A 17,164-nucleotide genomic window follows, 5' to 3' on the forward strand; every position below is an offset into this window, starting at 1 on the left:
TGTAATGGTACGATTTCATCAAGTTTTACATCACGGGCCATACTGGGAAGTATTATCATTGGACAAAACATTCCTGACTGTTTTTTTTCTTTTTCTCCATGAGAATGCAGGGATGGGGCTTTTTAAAACCTGGTTAAAAAACAGTACCACAGGATGTGAAACCACTTGCTCATAAATTATAATTGCTTCAAGCACTGGTTGAGAGAGATCGTGTGTCATAAGATTGCCCAACATCTGGTCGAGAATTCTTACTAGCAGAGCATTTAGTCACATGCTTGACTTAAAATGCATACATACCTACCATTGCTAAAAAGGTATTTAATTTCCTTTTTGAGACTTTACAGAAACATACTTGAATATACAGAAGTAAAAAAAAATAAATCTGTGTGATGTATCAATACAGTTGGATGTTCCCAAACCCTTTGGGATATGGCTGCAGTGTGAAGGCTGAGTTTTAACAGCTTGTTCATTTCCGTGGATTTTACTTGTTACCTTGAGGTTGTGGCTGTTTCTCCTTTATCAAGATAAGGGTACCTTAGAGAGGTATGTACCTGAGATTTAAATAGAAAATCCTATGAGGGTATCTTTCATCCTAAGAGGCTCAGTGCTTCTTAAACGCTGTTAATTTTCTCATTACTACTAAGCTTGGGGATAAGCAGCAGCTAAATGTAGAGTTGTAACAGCATTTCATCGTTTAAAAAATTCTATAGAAGCATGTCAGAGAACAGCTTTCCTTTAAAACCATCCACAACACAATTAAATATTATGCTTTGAATATCAGATGAATTTAAAAGTTATGGTGTTTCAGAAGGCGCCTGCTACTGAAATAGTGGTTCGGGACATTCCAAGTCAATTACAGGTCAGTCTGATAGGTGAGGGTGAGTTGACCTCAGCGGCTGTAGTGCAACAGAGCTATCTTGATTCGGAACCTTGCTAGCTAAGCAAGGGCATTTAAACAAGAAATAATGTTCTCTTAGAATGTGCTGCTTGCCATTCAGCAGTTAATTAAACATTATGTGCAACAGATGCTGTACAGCATCAGACCCCCACAACCTTTATACTGCTTGTTGCAGTGCCAGCGGATTGGTCTTTCACTGTACAGGTGTTACTTTACTGCAGAGTTTGCTTGTAATCTGAGCTGGCTGTGTTTGTCTTACGGGGATGAAATACCCACTGCCTATCTTGATTTGGCTTTGTGAACCTTCTTTGTGTGCAGCAATATAATTGGTCATTTCATGCTCTTTGGAGAGAGTTTTGCAAATCCCAGTTTAATAGTTCCTAGTTCACTCCATCTGTTGATACACTGCCAGTATTCAAGTCTCCGCAGTAAATCTTTGCGGGACTTAAAGTTCTTCCTCATCATCCACATAGGCTGAAATCTTAAACTGTATTCTGTTCTGTAAATCATTTATCTCTGTGCTTTTTAAAAAGTGGCCTACCTTTCCCCTTGAGGCCATTGGTCTTGAATGTATTTATTTTTTTGGCAGAGAGCCATGAATGAATCATAGCCTAGAGCAGTTTACAGTCTGAACTCCTCTCTATTGTTAATATAAAATACTTTATGCAGTTGTTACAACGTTTTGCTATGTAAAACTTTTAAGAGAAGAGATTGATTTCAGACATGCTAGTTGCTTTTGAAGTTCCCCAACAGTATGTGGAAATGATTTCTTATGGTCGTACAGCTGTAATCCACTAAAATAACTAGTGATTGTTGCATGGGAAGTTCGTACATGAGAATGGTACTGACTCTTTGTTGCAGTGAAGTGTGTTTGTTCTTCCACAAAAAATAGTCACATTAGCTTTTCATTCCATTTGTAACTTTCCTGTTTATACCTTCCTGCTCAATTTTCAAACTGCTTTGTTTTATTGTTTCTCTTTATTTAATTCACAAATCTTTTACTCAGTTGTTCAGACATCCCTTTTCTCTGGTTTAGCCATTCCACTGTGGATATTGTTTCATCTCCATCCCCTTTCTTTCTATGTACCAGTACTTTAATGAAAGGTAACCAAGGATGTCTTGATTTTTAAAAGGATTCTTTGCAATGAAGAGCCTGGACCCAATCAAAGTACGAAGGATTTCCAAAGATGAGTTGGCACCGCTGGCCTAGCTGGCTCTGAGGTTGACAGTGCCAGTGAGGTATAACTCTGTCTCATGCTTCAGAAGGAATAAACTACACGACACAGGATAAATCGAAGTTTATCCGGTTACATAATCCAGAGATTTTGGTTTCTACTTCTGCTTACGGTCTTTAATCTTGATATTGAGTTCATTTATTAACTTGGCTGTAGTTGTAAGCAACCCATTTGACTAGCATTAAGAGGTTTGGCTGCTCCTAAAGTTAAGATCTGGGGAGTGCATAAAACTGGCTGTGCCACACAAGATAACTTCTTCCATCAACGCATGCAAGGTGTGTTCTTTATCACGTGCTTATATCCCCATTCCAAGTATTTGACTAGTGAGTTCCTCCAGGTGGCTGGCTGTATGACCTGTCAAATACCAGCTATACTGAATGCACCCGACTTTGTTTTAAGTGTGTAGACGGTGTTTCTCACCTGTGCTTCAGTGTGATTTCTCTCTAGCTTTGGTTCACCTTGTGTGTGAGTGAATGTGACTAGCAGATGGAGTGCAACAGCTGCAACCTTATCATAAACAAGGTGCCTCTAGGTAGCACGCAGTGAGCAGGTGTGACTCGTTTCTGTTACAGAGCTGGACTCTTACAGTATCCCACTGCTTTCATCAGAACAAACATCTCTGCCAGGCTGGGGAGATATGCCTGTGTAGTACTCCACACGGTATTCCGGTGTAGGGAACTGAGCTGTGAGGTCCATGTTTGTTTTGTTTTGTTTCAAGTGATTGAAGAGGTAATGCTAGAGCCCGTTCTGCCTTGGGAGACTTCAGAACAAACATAGCACTTGGTGAGTATCCAGTAGGGGGGGATCCAACCAGGGTTGTGACTCATGCCTTTTCCCAGCAATTAATTTAAAAATAGAATTGAAATATGCTTTGAAGGTCAGAATGTCAGGTCAGTGTGTGTGTCTGACGGTTTTTAATGGGTAAGGTGTTCACAGAGGACAAAACATTCTTCATTTCCAAGGTCACTTCTGCTGGGCATATATTCTGAATGTGTAGACAATTAATTGCCTTTGTATTATGTACTGAAGGAGGGAGAGACATTACCTTTGTGTAGCTACTTTCTAGTATGTTTTTTGGTTTGAGTAAACAGCTGCTCTCCAAAATTTTATGAAAGCAGAGTGTTGAATGACCTTATTTACCTGTATGCTTTAGATTTTCATCTAGAGACTGTTGTTAACTGATCCTGAACTTAATGGCTTCTTTAGGAAAGAGGCTCTAAGCATTTTACTCCTGCATGTTTTAACATCTTATTTAGACTTGATCTGTTTTTTAATGTCTAATTTCACAAGTTTTAGTATATAACCGTGAAGCTTCAGACTATACATTCTGAAATTATTCGTATGAAAACAGGTACTTATTACATCTTTAGGTTTAGTCTGAGAACTTAAGTGTCATTTTTACCTTCAGAATCCAGCATTCCACCAAAACCTTTTCATCGGTGGTGGATAACTATTTTGGCAACCAAGCATGTTCTGAGAAAATGAAGGTCATGCAGCTGCGAAGACCGATATTCTGATTTTGAAACTTTGTGTAAACGTAATGGTTTTAGAGGGTTCTTCCTGCTTTTAAAATTGAACAGAATTTGATTGTTAGCAGTTGCAATCATAAGGGATTGTCTTAAAATATATATAAATAAATAATTTGGATATAACACTATCTCCTGGTAGTTTCATGTACCTTTGCCCTTCTTTGAAAGACTTGAGCCTGATGTTTAAGATATCTATTCTATTAAACAAGTTAAGTAAGCAGTTTAATTGAATGTCTTATTTTAGCTGTATTGAATTCATTTGTATTACTTCTCACATGGAGTCTATCTGGCTCTATGGTATACTTGGTAAATTTGAAAGCTTGTGTTCCCACAGAGTGGATTTTTTTTAATCTCTGCCTCCTGCCAAAGTTTCTCCAAAATCTCCTATTTTAAAATTAGTAGTGAAACATGAGAAGAAGGCATTCAGTGTGTGTGTGTGTTTTTTCCTTAATGTTGCCATCCTCAAATTATCTTGCTTTTATGCAGTGATGAAGTGCCTGGCTCACTCCCTGTAAAGACAAGAGTGAGAGCCAAGAAGTCAGTAGCTTCTTCGAATGCCTTGAGAAGTGGTGCAGGATTGGGGGAAGAGCTAAGTAAAGCAGCCTACCAGTGTCTGTCTCATGACCCTGTTGCAGTGCTTTGGCATTACAGTCTGAGGCAAGGCCTTTTAAAACCGAACTATTTTTGTACTGAAGTCTTGACTATCTCTTTCCTTTCATTGCCTCTCAAGTCTGGCATTGAAGTATGCATCTTAAATGAGGAGACATTGCATGTTCTGCACGCTCATGGCTAACTCTGACCATGCATTCTTAGTTTAATTGTTTAAAGAATTCATCTGTGTTCCTTGCCTAGCATTTTTGTAAGTAATTTCAGCAGGAATCTTTTGAATTTGAAAATGAGTGTAAACCATTTTAAAACAATTTAAAACAAAAAACAGGATCCCAAATCCTTCTATTTTCCTGAGTTTATGGGTAAAATAAATACAATGTCTGATGTTCCACTTGTATTAGCACAGCTGCCCAAGTAGTACCTGCCAGCCCTCTCCTTGGTAAGCCCAGAGAGCTGTGCTGAGGTCACCTGCAGCCTTCTGGAAGCTGCACTGAAATCACAGTGATAAGGGCACATCTGTAAGGCTGAAGGGAAAGCCTAATTGCTGTGATGGGATAAGTGATCTTAGTCTAGAACTTGCTGGTCAGTAAGAATTTCAAGTCCTCAGTAATCACCAGACGGTAAGCTATAAGGTTGGCACAGAGCAGCAGTATGAAAGTTGGTGCCGGAAGTCTCATCCTGCAAATGTGACTAAACTTAACTCCTCGGGTATGATTCCATAAAGCATTTAAGAGTTGAGAGTTTTCAGAGTAGGTGGGGCCAAAAGAGCTTTAGACCAACACGGTCTTTTGATGTTCCTTTAGGGAGGCATTTTACTTTTGTCCGTTGACTTACTACTGGTGGCTGGTTTAGAAACAATCCTCGCGACTACAAAACTGTTTCTTACAGCTTTGAAATGTATGTGAATTATGTAGTTTACAGTGAGTTAGTACATAAACTCTTAGAGTAATTCTGCATTTAATCATGAAATGCAACCTGTTCATTATTTTAATGATCCCAGTTACACTAAAATTTCTTCTTTCCTATGTGAAAGTTAGAGCAGAAACCTAGTAGGAAGGTAAATCTATTATGTGAATGTGTTCTCTGCACAAGAAGAGGAATAGAATTGGGGGAAAAGTATGCAACGGATTATTCTGAATATTTAACTACATCTGTACATCACTCATTACACTGAACTTTCTTTTACGCTCCTTTTGTCATTCAGAGTTTTGCAGTTGTGGTCATTTTATTGGTGTTAATGAACTTTAACAGTAAACTTTTACAAATTAAAACCAGTAGGTTAATTCTGAAGGGTGCTTTTATTTGTTAATCTGACACTCCTATTTCTGCCTAGGTATCTCATCTTCCTTCACCTTATGGGAATCACTTTAGGGTAGAATCTTCCTCGTTAGAACAAAGCACACAAAAGTACCTGTGGTTAAATGCTCTGAGAGTTACTGGTGCTCATATTTCTGTTCAGCTCTGAAAGTATCTTACTGTTTGCTTGAAGATTATACTGCTGTTATGACCCTGCTCCAGCTGAAATTATACTGTCTCTTTTAATCTTCCCTTGGATGACGGGGCAGACAATTATGAAGAGGGCAAGCTTTGTCTTGAATCAGGTAATAAATAACCAACTCCATCAACTTACAGTTTGGATCAACTTGTCTGTCTGGAATTACCGCTATTGAACACATTATGGTCTAATGAAATAATAAACTATCTTCAAAAAAATGTAAAGTGACTTGCATGGTACATTGTTTTGGATCTGGGTGTGTTTTTATATAACGTAGCTTTGAGGTGCAGTGCAAACAAATCCAGACTTTTACAGGGAAGAGTTTTAGATTCAGTTTAGCAGTATTAGCATTGAAGAAAAAAAGTTTGCTTGTGAGGCTATGTAATTTGGTTTTGATAAATGTATTTTGAGATGATTTTAAAAGCTATTTTCATTTGTAAAATTAGCATTTTATTAAAGGAGGTGAATAGATGGAGCTATGCATCGTAACTGTACTGGCAGATGTTTTGAAGTAACGACATACTTGATGAAGCCTGCAATATGTATCTCTCTGTATAGTGTTTTGTTACAGCTTTACAAGAAGTGTGTGCTTTGTGGCACAAACCTAATCATCTTTGTACATAGTTTCTATTAATGTATCTTACATTTCTCTTCAGACTTGAGATAACTTTGTGTCTTTCCATTTTGTTACAAAAGTATCTGTATTGCTGCTGTTTGAAGGAGAAAAAAAGGCAACAACAAAAAAGTGAAACTGCAGCAAGAAACTGGAAGAATGAAGGTAATTCCTCTTTCATGTGCAGTGAATGCCAGCTAGAAAATTAGTCCATTCTGTGGACATCTACAGAAAAAAGCACCATCTCTTTGTACCTTTAGAGTTGTATTGGTAATTGATGCAACGCAACATGTGCCCCCTGCTGCTAGTCTTAAAAGCTGAAATCACTTGAAAATAGAGTAGCAAAACAGGTCTGAGCCTCATTCCACATTGAGTGTCCCTATCTAGTTGACACTGATGTTGTTCACAATAGTAGGGCATATTGCTGCTGTGGTCCATGTGTAGGGAGATGCTTGCCCAAGGCATTTTTGACCAACTGTTATTATAGTGGAAATATTTTCTTAGTTGGTCATGAAACAGATGTCAGGCTTAATCGCAATAATAATTACAAGATCATTGGCAGAGTAAGGTCTGCAGAACTAGGACATCAAATCTCCCTATTGACTGCAACTAGGCTTGATGCAATTCCTTTTTTCCCCACTCTGGCTTCAGCTTCTTTCCATACTTGATCTCAAAATAAAATAATAATAATAATAAACAAGACTTAAGGTACTTAACAATGTAACTGCTCAAAGAAAGTTTGCAAAATACACCTAGAAATTAGCTAGCAGGTTGTGTTGCTCATGAAATATGGGTGTCTCTTCTGTGAAATGGAGCTGATTCTGCATGTTCGGTGGGCTTAGGGCCTGTGAGATGTTGTATAAGTTCCGTGTTACAAATCCTTGGTTGGTAGGTTCCTGCTGTGGAGGACACTTAGGAGACACTGCCATGCTGGAATGTGCAGTCATAGCTTTGGAGTCAGTTCTGTATTTGTGGCTGCTGGTTCTTCCCAGCCTGCAGCTGTACCACACCTCAGCTGGCAGCTTGCAGTGCTTGGTCGCTGTCCTGGCTCTGTCAGGCAGTGGTAAGTCTTCCATTGATTATGGAGTGGAGAAAGAGTACTGGGAATCATTTCACTAGAACTTTACATGCTTTCCTCCCACAGTTATCACTTTTCGGTGATTAATATACATGTGGAACAGGTGTTTCTTCAACTGGAGCCCGTTTGAGGATTTGAGTCACGCCTTACAATCTGCCTAAATTTGGACTGAAGTCTCTTTGTTTTAGTTCAGGTGCAAACCCGCAGATATCTCGGTCAGTTTTGGTTTCAGCAAAGTATGTTTTTTTGTTGGCATCTGAGTCAGCAAAGAGCCTTTGATAGCATTCACTTGTAAAGTATGTGCAAAATGAAAAACAAATTGTAACACCCAAGCAAGCCAAAATATGGTTCATCAAACGAGATTGTTTTTGATTTACTAATCTGTGAATTTGCCTTTTAAACAGCTTGGCTAAGCATTAGCATGTGTTGTGTTTAGCAGCTTCAACAAGTTTTTTTTTTTTTTTTTTTTTATGGCTTGATAGCTGTTAAGGTTCTTTTTTTTGTGTGATTTCCAGCATTTGACAATTTGCTTTTTTTTTTTTTTCTTTTTCTTTCAACAAATGCTGATGCTTACCTTCAGTGTGGAACCCATCTGTACTAGCAGTGCTTGTATGGAAGTGCATAGGGTCATCTTTCCCGGAAAGTTCAGACTTCGTAGAGGTTTAGTAGTTATCCATCCCATTCCAAAACTTTTGCTAGGAGCTGTAATAGCATTTCCAAAGGATCAAAAGCTGTTTTCACCTCTACTTTTTAATGCTACTCCTCATCCCAGGAGCCCTGTCTCTTTAAACAAAGAAACCCTGCCTACCTCTTTCCCTCCAGCAGTTGTAAACAGGAGCAGCAAACTTTTTTCTTGAAGATACATATTAAAAAGGTTTGTAATTAGTCTACAGCAATTCATCCTCGTGATGCTTAATGTCTATTTCAGATCTTTTCTCAGTGCCTGTGGTTTTGTTTTCCCTACTTCAAAGTGTTTTTCTTGTTTAGTGTTTTCTCTAATAATTTTCACATTGCTATCTTGAGTACCATTTTTCCAGAAATTAGATCATCAAACTCCTGTTCTTCCTGGTAAAGAAAATATTTTCCAGTCTATTAACAAAATACCAACTTTTTGTAAAAATAAATAAATAAATAAAAACACTATAAATGTTTCCCTATATTGTTATAGATACTGTAGATTAAGAGTTTAAGAAATGTATAAAATAATGTTTATGATGATGTTGTTAGGCATTTTGCCTTTCACTTTTTTAGCAACTGAAGCCATTCTGTTCCATACACTATGTGTGTTGAGTCTGAGTCTGGATTTCATTTAGCATTTGGAATGCATTTCTGGCTGCCTTTGGATGGCCCTGAGATTGCATGACCTGTCCTTGCAAGCATATGAAAATACTTCAATATCAGTTATTCTTGCATGATTTTGATAAATTTTAAAATTAGAATTGGAGAGCACAGACCTGTCATGGACTCTGAATCCTTCAGGGAATTGAGACACAGGGTGTGGGGATTCACCTCAGCCTGTTCCCCTCCATGCAGCCTCCCCACATCACTTGGCTGGCCTTCTGCTTTGGCTGCCTCGCTGTGTAAATGTGGGAGCTGTGCTCCCTCCACTCCAGACATAAATCCCAGTTTCAGGATCTAAAATAAACCTTGATGTGCCTTAGTACTTTTTTCCTTCAGTGAGGAAGTACAGCTGTGCTGCCATTTATATATTTATGCATGTATTAGCACAAGTGTTTGTCATGCTGAGAGATGGGAGGAGGAGCTGAGTAAGATAGCAGTAAGAGCATTATATTGAGGCGTTTTGTATTTCTGCTCTCCTGTGTTCTTCTCAGGACCCACTACAAATCTGCAGCCGGAACTCATCCTGTGGTGGGCTCGGGTCGATTTGTCCTTGCCTTTCCCTTTGCCATGGGCTGTAAGAGCCACGTGAAGAAACCTCAGTTCCTTCGGGCATTGTGCAGGTGAAAATCTAGCATTAATGGACCTAATTCTTTGGAGGATGGCTGATGTTGGCAACGGGCAACACAGCAGGAGCATGGTGCTTTTCTGTACCTCCTCCCTTCCTGCAACTCGTGCAAGCTAAAAGGCCTGCTGCAGAAAGCAGCACTGCCAGCTTCTTCAGAGCACCTTGGTGTAATCTGGAGGTACTGCAGTGCCTTGCTCCCGCAAAAACTACGGTTGGGTCAGAAGGCAGGTGGTCTGGGTTTCACCTGTAGCCTGCATGGCTCTGGTAGAATATCTTCTGGGGACTTTCTTATCTCGTAGTTGTTGTTTTATCATGCAAGATCTTAATTAGTGTGAAAAGCTTATGCTTGCTTTGATCCTGTACAAGTCTGTTTGCTTAATTTCATGCAATGAACTGAAAACAGGCAAAAATATTTACTGTGCTGTGCTTCTGAACTGCTTGAGTCTTGAAAATTTGGAATTAGGAATGAACAGCGCTGCAGGTCGTGGGGAAGGGCAGAGGCGGGGTGGTACCCCAGCACGGGGGCTGAGAGTGGTGCTGCACCCTGCCTCGCGCAGTAACCCAGCCTCGAGGGCCTATGGGGCTCTGGCTGGACCTCTTCAGCCTTAACATCTTCACAGCGACCTCCTTCATCCTCAGTCCTACTTGTAGGGTTACCGTAGGAGCTGAAGACCTGGCTTTCCATTGTGTTTTATTTATCTATGTGTCTATTAGGCCACGATATATATATATATATGTATATATATATATCCTACAATGCTGTATAATCCTCTTCTTAAGAGCAAATCGGTTTTAAGAGAAGCTTTCTGTTCTCCCTCAGTTTCAGACAGGCTCGGTGAGGGCACGGCAGCGCGGAGCCGCCTTCCCCGGCCCTGCCCTGGGGCCCGGCCCCGCTGCCCCCGCGCTGCCCAGCGCCGCCTGCGGGAGCTGCGAGCCCGGGCTGGGCAGGGAGGGGAAGGGAAGGGAGAGGAGGGCGCCGCTGCCCCGTTTCGTCCCGTCCCGTCCCGTCCCGTCCCGTCCCGTCCCGCCGCGGTCCCTCCTCCTCCTCCTCTTCCTCCCCCGCGGCGGGGGCGCTGCGGGCGGGGCCCTCTCAGCGCGGCTCCCGCTTCCTCCGCGCCGCGCTCAGCCTACCTGCGGGCCGTGACGTCAGCGCCTCATTACCCTAATTATGCTGAGCTCATAGCCCGCCGCGGCCAATGGGGCGGCCCGGCCGTCCCCACCTGCTCGGAGCCGGATTCCATCATTCCTGGGATTCCTCCCCGGGCCCGTGCAGCGAGCGGCGCCGGGGCCAGCGGCGCCGGGGCTCGCCGCGCCCGCTCCGCTCCGCTCCCGGCCCCGCCGCCCCGGCCCCGGCCCCGGCCCCGGGCGGGCAGTGAAGGCGCCGCCCGCAGCTCCCCCGGCCCGGCCCGGCCGCTGCAGCGAGCCGCTCGCCCCGCAGCCACGCTGTCGCCGCCGCCGCTCGCCGCAGCCGCCCGGCCGGGAGCACGCTGGTGAGTGAGGGGAGGGGGCGAGCGGGGCCGGGGCGCTGCGGGGCGGGGAGGGGAAGCTCCTTGCCGCGGGGCTTTCCCCGGGGCACGGCCGGGCCCTGCGCGCCGCGGCCGTTGGCGGAGCCGCCCCAGCCCCGGCCGCCGCCGCGGGGCTTTTGAGGAGCGGCCGGGCGGGGAGGAGGCGAGGCGAGGCGAGGCGAGGAGCCCTGCAGCCACCGGGCTGCCCCGGGGGCCGGGCCCGGGCCCGGCGGGGAGCTCGTTTGGGAGGGGTCCCGTGGTGCAAATCTTTCGCGAACGAGCCCCGAGGGGGCTGTTAAAGCTTTGGATCCTGCATCGAGCGTGCTCCGCTTGTACATACGTGCACGGGTTAGTCTGTAGCAGAGCAATTTCAGCCTCTGCAGTCAAGCTGGGTTTGTGTTGCCCAGATGTAATCAGAAGTAATTAAGTTTCTGAGTCAAGCTGACAGCACGTGACAGCAGTGCACCTCTTTCCTGCAAGTGCAGTGAGTGGGAACCTAACAACTGTTGGTACTGACAGAGGAGCCGTGGAGCCGGCTCGCTTTCCTTTCACTCTGTTGCTCCGCAGGGTTATTGGGAATAAGAAACGATGGGAATTTTTTAATTAAACCAAAGACAAGCAACTGGTCTAGAGCTGCAGGGCTCCTCCTGGAGTGTAACTTTTCTGATTAGACTTTCTTAGAGTTTAGGCAGTTGTTTAAGGGGAACGTTCCTTGCAGGGGAAGCGGCTGCAGGTAGGGAGTAGCATTCTCTTTGCAGATGGTGATACTGAGAACCCGTACATCTAGAACGGTGTAAAATCTGGCAGTAATCTTCCCTTCCTACCTTCATACAAAATATTTTTAGGGCTTTTCTACAGAATTCTTGTTCTTTGTGTTTTTCCCTTCTGCCTACTTGTAAGAAATACTTACACATATTTCTGATGTGGACCATGCTTTGCTTAATCCCTTACGTTTCTGTGTCTTCTGGTTGATACAGCAGTTACAATCATGCCTTAAAAAAACTGCCTAAAGTCATATAGTAAAGACAGATCTGGTCTGGTAGACTCCTGGTAGAACTTGGCAGTGTCTGTGCTGTACATTTGCGTTGTTGTTTTTGTTTGTTTGTTTTATTTTGTTTTGTTTTTGAAGCAAACCTCTGGGCTGAAACCCTTGCTGCAGAACCACCAGTACCCCCACTGTGCTGTGGGGAATGGGGCTGGGTGTACTGTGCACGATGCTGTGCTGCTAGCCCTCCTTACCTCTGCTCGGGAAGGACTCGGTACTGTGACTGCTGCCACCTCGCTTTTACACCCACCTTCGAGTAGGAATTAGGCCAGCTCTGCAAGTGGTGGCACCCAGAACTGGTACTGAAAGGTGTGGATCTGACAGTCTAGTGGTATAAAACGCGGCTGGTAGCTAAGACATGGTAGAAAATAGTTGGTATAGACCTTCTGGGTGTGTTAACTGAAGAAGCATATTTTAAAGCAACAGGAAATTCTTGTTTAAATATATTTAACTTCAGTAACTAACACAATTTAGAGACACTGAGAAGGCTGATTTGTTCTCAGCTACATTTTCTATTGTAAAAGGTAGCTTCTCTTCAGGTCCTTTTATTATATTTAGATGTTGCATACTGTTTTTGCATCAGAAATTATTACATGATGGATTGAATGATCGTTTCGAAGCAAGACATGGTCAGGTTAGACTTCTCCACCTTTAAATTCTTACCTTTGTTAGATTTTTCTTCAAGCACTGTTGCTAAGAGCTTTCTTTTTAGAATGTTTCCTTGTTAAAGAGGATTTGTGCAACAGAAAACAAAAACACATGGTTAAATGCCAAAGTTTTGCTTTAAGCTTTATTTTTGTATGTGATAAGTCAAATCATTAAGTTGTTTCTGTTTGGAGGTTTGCCTGTTCAAACACACTTTCACATATAAAACAAGTATGGTAAGAAAACACCGTACGGAGGAAAGACTTTAAAAAAAAAAAAAAAAAAAAAAAAGTAGTATTTTGGTGATTCCATTGGCCAAGGAGCCGGAACTCACTATGAAAGCCTGTCTGTCATAAATGCAGGAAGGTGATCAGTGCTACGTGGTTATCACAATCTAAATTGAACACTTAACAGTTAATGTTTCATACGGGTATCTATCTCAGCACAGGATTTATGTATCCACAAGTAGAGGCTGTGATGTAGGTGCAGTTGAAGGAATTTAAACATGTTGCAGCTTTTGAGGGCATACATTGAATACAGTGTGCTTATCCTTTTTCTCATTTCAGCACTAATATGCTTTGCTCTCTCCTGTCTGAAAAACACTCCCGACTTGGTTTGCATCAGATTTTTACTTTATATTCCCTTCCTCTGCAGCCTTACTAATTGTTCTGGTAGGCTGTGTCTGGATTCCCTCTTCACTTTTGCTTTGTTCCATTGAAATGAACTGAAACACCTCTGACTGTGGGGTATGACATCTGACTAGTACATACTTTGCCTGCATCTTCCTAGAAGTCAGGTGCTTTTGACTATCTGTCAGTGCTCTTCAGTTAATCTTGTTTTCCCTATGCTTCTGTTTATCTATGCCTACTTCACTTTCGTCCTCACTCTTGATAGTTTCTTGAGTCTCCTGTCATTCTTGTCTCACATTTTTGTTGTTACAATGGGCTTGGCTTATTCATTTCTCTCCCTCCAACGTTATCCCTGTAATTTTACCAGACATACGAATTCAAATGCCAGACTTTTCTCCACATTGCTGAAAGGTTCAGTCTTTCTCTCTCCTTGGCATCGTGTAGATGTCTATCGGTAGTTCACACTCAGTAAGTTCAAAGGAGACCCCGTAGTAGTGTCTGCTTTCAGACGTTTCTCATTAGCTTGTTTGCAATAGCCGTTGGCTGGGCTGCTGTTCTGTGTGTCAGTCAGACCTGTGATCCAGCTGTCCTTATGACGGTGACCTTTCTTTAAATCTTCATGTCCAAACTACGTCTAAATCCTCCTGAATTTTTCATCTGCCCAGCATGTCTTTGTTCTCATCAATGTATCCCTTTTTTCTGTTATCTGCCTCATTACTTTGGTCCTAGTTAAGATTCCTTCTAGACAAAAGCCATCGTAGTTCCATGCCGATTACTGCTGCAAATATTACCTTGTGTATTTCTCTGTTCTGTTCCTTCGTTATTCCCTTTTCCTTTAATCAAATATGAAATTAATCTCTTATTTGAACTCTCTCCTGGCGTACCCCACTGTGAATAATAATTTACGTGGGATTGAATGAATGTCTCGTTGTCCAGTCTGCAGTTAGTCTTTGGTGTCAGTTTCTCTGCTGCCTGTTTACTTAAGCTTCAAATAAGCAAGTTTAGGACTTTCCCTGCGAGCTTTCCCTGATGCTCAGAAGGTGCTCTATAAATTCATGAAAACACTTAACGGTTCGTTTGCAAAAGCTCTAATTTCTCTGTTGCTATGGTCTTCAAAAATGTTAACTGTGAGGTATTTGCTAAGCTGAGAGTACTCCACACGTGCATGGCATTTGCAGAAGTTTGAAGAGAAGGGGGGAAATGCGATGTTTCATTAAACTGAAGGGTGTTATGTTCTTGAAGTGCAGATGCTGCATAAAAACCTGCTATGGGATCAGTGTCATTGAGATGTTTAGTAATTCGTTTGTGGTTCAGACAGTCTGACAGTCTTTAACATTCTGTGTGTTTACTACGTTCCTGAATGTTTCTCTGCTGCCATGCTGGAGAAATGACAGACTGAAAATACTGAGTGGGAGCAGCAATTGATAAGTATATTAAGATAAGATATTAAACTAATATCTGAAATTACTGTAGATACAATTACCTTAAACTCTTGTAAAAGTGCTTTTGGTTCGTATTGCTTTAAATCGAGGAGTTAAGTTTGTATCAGCTAGGAGACCTGTAAGACTGTTTCCGTCATGTTTAGATCGAGCCTAGCCAGAGGAAGTTAAATTTGTGCACCTACGTTTCGTTAGTAATTTGGTTTCCCTTTTGAGGCCTGGGTGTAGAGCAATACTTGTACAGAGGCAAAGTTGTCGTTGTTGTTGTTTGTTTGTTTTTATGGGATACTTTCATTTATAACTTTAGATTTGGTTTAAGTTTGTTTCTACAACATAGACAAATTTAGGCATAACACAGAATTAACTAACTTATCGAAGTCTGCTTTTCACTGGTTTTTCATCAGAACCCTGGAAACTGAAATCTTCAGTTTCGAAGTGTGAGTCCTTATGAGGATGACTGGGCTGTTCTCTGAAGGCTGCAGCACTTGCTGTCCTTGCCAAGATTAAAAGAGAATTTTAAGCTTTGAACTATCTTCAGAAGATTCCTCCTCTCATTCTTGTAGGCAATCTTTGTTTCCTTTCTGAGCTGCCATTCCTGACTTGTTAGCTTAATTTAGGGATAGAGGGTTATTTCATATCGTTTGAAAAATAACCTGGGAGTTTATTGCTCCTTGAAGGTAATTTTTATAACTGTAAATGTGTGCAGCATGTTTGAAAAAGTGCAGCATATGTGGAATCACACCCTGGGATTTGCAGATCTCTGTATTAGCAGCATCTCTTTCAAGAAGCTGCTGAATGGACACAACAAGACATTAACTGCTAGCGAAACACTTCTGCAGCTCTCCTATGATGTAAGCTTCAGGAATATGCAAAGCTCCAAAACTACACGGAGGCCAGTTTTACTGAAATTGTTTTAAAAGTGTCTGATTTCCTGAATAGCATTAAGATTTGGTTCCTGTTTCCTTCTGTCAACGTGAACCTCTGTCACCAGCTAATTCTCTTACTAGGAGTGTGTTCCGGAAAGGGACTGGGCATCTGCTGCTCCCATTATTTGGATATTACTGGCAGACTTGAGGGGAACAGCAATCTGTTTTTAGTAAAAGGCAGATCATAATATCCTTTACATTGTTCTTAATCAGGAGAGGTTTTTCTAAAGAGTTGTCCAAAAAGCTTTGAAGTACCGTGAAACTGAGGACAAGGCTGGTTAGGGCTAAGTCATGGGCAGCCGTCGGTCAGTTCGGTGTCGCTGCCTCTTCTGATCCCAAGTACTGCAGTCTTTGGTTCCGGCTGAGCTTTTACTGCGGCAGAAGAGTTTGTGTGAGAGGACCAGTCAACACTGACCTAATCAACACTCCGAGAAGTAAAGTGGTGCTGTTTTAAATGCCAATAAACCAAAAATCAGAAGAGAACCAAGCATCATGGTCTAGGAAATTGGAGTGGAGTGGGGAAGCCTTCTGTAGAGGACACTGTTTGGTTTGGAAGAAAGAGAGGCTGAATATGGCATAAAGAAATATTTAATGAAGACAGACTTAGAAAAAAGAGCCTAAGATCTTATTTTCTAAAACTTGTTGCCTGCCTATACAGTCTTAAAAAGAAAAAAAAAGTTAATTGATCTTTATCAGTTTGATTAAAATACTGCTCTTGAGCAAAAGGTGATCCTGACAGGGAGGGAGAATGTGTGTCTTTATCCTTGAGTGCTATATTTAGTTATTGCAAATATATCTCCTCTCCTCATTCGGTCCTACAGTAACAAGACTGGATTTCAATCATAAAAAAATAACGGAAGACTAAATATACTTAAAAATTCTTTCCCTTATGCTTTACAATCTTTGTAGAATTTTAATAGTGAGGTTTATTATTTATCATTCATTATTCATTGTGCAAAGTCAAGGAAATTGCTACCCAAGCACGTGCTTGTTAAATCTATATAAGTATATAAGTTTTGAGATTTCTGGAGTTGATATTACTTTAAGTCACACTGGAAAGTAAATTACAGTAAACAGTTCTTATGACAGAATAGCATGCAACTTTTTTGGGGGAAAAAACAAAACAAAACAATGAAAGAAATTGTTAGCAATTTTGGATTTTCTCTCTTCCTCTGTTTTCTTACCAGTTCTGTCTATGCTGTTGCTTTATTTAAAAGCAGCTATAAGTTGTTGGCCTTTCAATGCAAGTACCTTGCAAGACAACATGCTGTTCTCTTCCTTACTTTCATTTTCATATCCTCTTACATTAGAGCTTCTTTATAGTTTTGAAGCCATATATGTGAAACTTTTACAGGTTTATGTAAGCTATAAATAGAAAGCAATTATTTTATTTATTTATTTATTGAGAGAATGTTGCTTGCTATATTCCTGAAGTGTACATTGTTTTGGGATGGGGTGAATTTTTCCTGTATTGCAATTATGAGTTGTAGGGGAAAAAAACAGACAAGCAACTAATGAGGTGTGATGCGAACTGTAGGAGTTACAGTTTTCA

The 17,164-nt window shown here is 41.6% G+C and overlaps 1 protein-coding gene across 1 annotated transcript in view; it reads left to right on the forward strand.

Annotated features, from left to right (window-relative positions):
• Positions 1-10,857: 10,857 nt before the first annotated feature.
• Positions 10,858-17,164, forward strand: part of VGLL4 (vestigial like family member 4) — a 90,642-nt gene continuing 84,335 nt past the window's right edge. Inside the window, exon 1 of the mRNA XM_084292983.1 lies at positions 10,858-10,913. The gene's annotated coding sequence lies outside the window, so the exon portion shown is untranslated. The remainder of the gene's footprint in view (positions 10,914-17,164) is intronic.

This window comes from Netta rufina (assembly GCF_964035555.1).
Source record: "Netta rufina genome assembly, chromosome: 10".
Lineage (NCBI taxonomy): Eukaryota > Metazoa > Chordata > Aves > Anseriformes > Anatidae > Netta > Netta rufina.